Consider the following 4,525-nt stretch of genomic DNA (forward strand, 5'->3'; position numbering starts at 1 on the left):
TATTTCTGGTTTTATATCGATTTATAAGATTATTAAAATTTTAATTATTGTTATGGTGTCCTTGATAAATGATCACTAATTATGATTATTTAATGATCGTTCGAACATGACTTTAATTAATTAACCGATCTGTCCATTTCACGCATATTCATCTATCCTTCGTGATAACTATTCTATATTATTAAACGATAATAATATTATAATATAAATAAATATATAATAATAAAAATAAATAAATAATATAAAACAAACGAATAATATTTCTGAGTGACTCTGAATTCAAACGAATATTTACGATACAATACGATCGTTAAATTCTATCAGATTTTTATCAATATTAATTATAAATATTTATAAATGACATTGTTGTTACAATTTTTGTTTAAATTTAAAGTAACGATAAAAATTGGAATTAGAAAGAGGAAATCATAGAAGAAAAATTTTTCCACGGAATTTTTCTAGTTCTAAAGGAGGATATATTTTTGCCCACCAAATACGAATGAAACGACTTGTCATCTTCGAATCTGTCAAGCTTTCTAATACTGAAATATTAACGCGTTTATTGAATTAACAACAATTCAATAATAAATCAATAGAGACAGACTATCTTTTCTTTCTACCTCTTCATAGAAGTAGTCCTTGACATTCTACAACTTGCTCGCAACAATATTCCACGCGAGAGGAAGACGAAGCGAAATAAAAGAAAGGAAAAGTTTTTATTTTGATTTATAGGATTTCGAATCGGGATCGCGTTTTTAGAATGCAAAACGTGATCTATCGTGAAATAAATATCGCCCCGCTCTTTTAAGAATTCAGATTCATCGATCCCTGATTCTTCATTAAGTCGCATGATTAAACTAGATCGAATGAAGTTAAATCCGGTCTGTGACGTGGTAAAATTTATTCATAAATTCACAGCCACCGATACACTCACGCTCGTTCATTTGCATTTTAATTTTCCATCCCCTCCCTTTCCCCCTCCCTTTCAACTTTTTGTTTTTACTATCACTTTAATTAATCATGTAAGGACGAAGAAAAAAAATAAATAAATAAATTGAGCGATAGAACGAAGTGAGAAATGCGTATCGAAATTATAAATTCGAGGAAAATTAAAATTGTTTTTTTATAAGGTTTCGCTTGTTCGACAGATATGATACACTTGTTTATTGGGTTTTTCCGTTGTTAAGAAATAGATATAAGAATATGATCGTGACAATTTTTGTAACCTGTTTCAGTAACAGATTATTTGTGCAAGAATTATAAATTGCTAAGATTTTTCTTTTTTTTTAAATTTTTTATCACGATACGAGAAAATCGAACGATTCGCATTAATAATTTAAAAAAGACAATTCGAAACAATGTATTTTTTTTTAAAATGTCTCCTGGAATAATTTCTATTCGCTATTTCTAAAATTTGTATAAAATTTTTTACGAAATATTCATGTAATTACTTAGTCGATATCTAAACAATCATTTATCTTTTGATTATTTATTACAAATTAACCTTATGTTTTATCTACATATATATATTTCTCAAAGTTGCTAACGACAGTATAAGAAATAGGCGGTATCGCGCAAATATTCGATCAAGAATTAATTAGAGCTTGATTTTAACGATTCATCGCGCACAACCTGTTAAAAACTTATTTGTGAACTGTAACGATACGCGTTTCACTCACGAAAAATAAAAAAATATGGACTAACGACGTGAAAGTTTCATATGCATAGAACGCCAAGTTCAAGGCTGAAGAAAAGATAGATTTTTGAAAAAGATTGTCAAAAGAAAATGAAGAAAATAATAAAAAAAGAAAAAACAAGAACATAATTTACAGTTATACTCGTGAGTCACATATGGATTCATTTCCTCGACCAACATCCGCGTCTCGGATGATTGCGGACGTTTGAAATTACCCTTAATCTCTTGTTATAAAAGTATGAACATCTAACGATGATTATTCGCGTTGTTCGAGGATGAATCAGATGAATCAGAATCTTGTGAGATCGGAATCGAACAAGCATTTCACGATATGAATCTATCTGGGAATAGAAGAGAAACGTTGCTCGCATGAATAAGTCGATTTCCGCCTCACAAGGTTTCCATTAAAGTTTTATTAAAGTTTGAAGAAATATTATATGAATAGAAACTATCTTCGTTTATGTTTGAAAAATATTGAAAATTTTCAAATGTTAAGATTTAACTGTTAAGCATTGTATAATATCTTTCTATTTTCTAAATTGTAATTATGGATTATTAGATGTTGGAATAGTTTTGTATTTATTAGATTTGTATTTAATTCTATACAAAGTTGAAAAGGAGTATTCATTGAGGAAAAAGAATAATAATAATAATGTCTTCTAGTGAAATCTTAAAAGATTTTATCTCTGATTAAAATGTTCAGAGGTGCAAAGCAACATAAAATTAACACTGATGATATATTACAGATTTATTATTTCTAATGAATCTTTCAAGAATAAATCAAAAAACACAAAAAATATTTAACAATAAATAAGAAAGCGTGACGAGCATTGCAACTAAAGTCTTCACGCTTCGAATTACGATTTTAGACTGATTTATGATATGGTAAGACACACAAATGTATAATGGAAAAAGAAATAGAAAGAAAAAAGGATATAGAAATTAAATTGTAATTATAAAAGTAAACATACTTTTATATCAAATCACACTATAACTAGAATTGATAATTTCTATAAAATGTTTTCTTAAAGTCAATCAATATAAAAATATAATCAAATTTTAATTATTATCAATTACCTATTTATATATATATATAATATATATATATTAATTAATTATAAAAAATATTCTAATTAAAATAAAATATCTAATTTAAATTATTTCAATTCTAACTTTTGTAATTTATAATTTTTAAATTAAATAAAAATACAATTATTATTTTTCACAAATCCAGAAAAATAAATTATTTAACTCTTTGATACTCTATAAAATATAGTAAAACTATATATTATTATGAAATTATTTTAATTAAATACCTTTTTTTCATGTTGATTCCTCATTTCAAACATCTTCTTCCGGGGTTGGAGGCAATATTCTTTTCATAATTTCGCGCCATTAAAGCAGCCATTAATGGAAGTCACGTGATATCCGTCTTCTTGTAGAGAAGATAGAATGAATTTGTGAATCGTTTAACACGATATTTAATTAAACGGGTAGAGTGGTTAATCTTGTTGAAAAGAAAGGGAGAACGGAAAAAAGAAGAAGAGAGTAATATCACTTTCAACCGCCGTAAACAGCTTCACGTAAACGGTACGTATTATTTATTGTCCGGTGATACGATGACGACGTTCAAGAACGAGCCAATGTATTCCGGCTGTATCGAAAAAGGAAGTGGCCGATGACTCGTTGACTCATCCCGTAAACTTGACTTACCATGTGGTCTAGAGTATCTGTTGTCTCACCTTCAGCCATGAATATTTATTGCACCACACAAAACAATTTGTTAATATTTTTTTCCCGCGTTCTCGAAGCACCATGCTGTCCGACACTACGCAACGACACTACGCACATGCGCGGGATTAACACTGCGCAACGGCGCGTCGCACATGCGCGGGGTCGATGCGCGCATGATGCGCGCGCATTGAACGAGAGCGTCCTTTTTCGCGCGATCGGCGACGCAATAAATTTCGACACTACGGACGGTTATCCTGACAGAAAGTAATTTGTCCATTAACTTTGTTTTGTGATTGTCTTATTGTGCGAGAATGTGTTATCAAGGAAAGAAGGAACATCAGTGTGAATAAATTTAACGTCGAGGTTCGTTCCCTGTGAAATACGAAGCATGATACGAAGCAGCCGGCGTTTAGTCCTTCGAGCTACACGGTGGAAAGTATACGAAAAGTGGGGGGACTATTGATGCAGTTCACTGCGTGAGAAAGTGAACATCGATCGAGGTATAGTATGGAGAAACTTTCGTAAAATTTTGCGATATACGCTTAGTTAGATTCGTTGGTGAATTACGTTAGGTTATGTTATGTTGCAGAATGGGATATCTAGATGCTAGGAGCATGCGTTCATAAAAAGAGAAGCTGTGGCACGTTGACCATTCCGAATCGGAATTTTCTACACTACAATCGTAAGGTAATACTGATTTATTTCGTCGTGTCGGAACACGTTGAATACATATAATAGTGTAGGGTGAAAGTGGAATCAATTGCGATAGGAACAGTTCTAAAACTGTTACATATTATTCTTTAAATTAGTATTCTAACGATGCGATAAATATCATAAATTGCTGGAAGCGTTGTTGAAATGTGAGGGGTCAAATTATAGTTATTGCGATAATAATAGGGAACATATATAAAAAATATTACATATTAAAGTGAAATTACTTCAAATATTACATATAAAATATTAAATATTTAAATTTCATAAGGAAAAAGACTATATAAATAAATAATAAGCATTGAAAGAAACATATATATTAAATTCTTTTTATTTTAATTATATCTATTGCATGCAAATATGAACAATTCCATTTCCTTTATT

General features: G+C 29.9%; 1 protein-coding gene across 1 annotated transcript in view; it reads right to left on the minus strand.

Moving 5' to 3' along the window:
- The window catches only part of LOC102675220 (transcriptional regulator ovo-like), a 65,776-nt gene extending 61,828 nt beyond the window's left edge, over positions 1 to 3,948 (minus strand). The window contains exons 1-2 of the mRNA XM_031508897.1: positions 3,410 to 3,948; positions 3,013 to 3,131 (exon numbers count right to left, since the gene is read on the minus strand). The gene's annotated coding sequence lies outside the window, so the exon portion shown is untranslated. The remainder of the gene's footprint in view (positions 1 to 3,012; positions 3,132 to 3,409) is intronic.
- Positions 3,949 to 4,525: the final 577 nt, after the last annotated feature.

This window comes from Apis dorsata, unplaced genomic scaffold (assembly GCF_000469605.1).
Source record: "Apis dorsata unplaced genomic scaffold, Apis dorsata 1.3 scaffold_112, whole genome shotgun sequence".
NCBI classification, from domain to species: domain Eukaryota; kingdom Metazoa; phylum Arthropoda; class Insecta; order Hymenoptera; family Apidae; genus Apis; species Apis dorsata.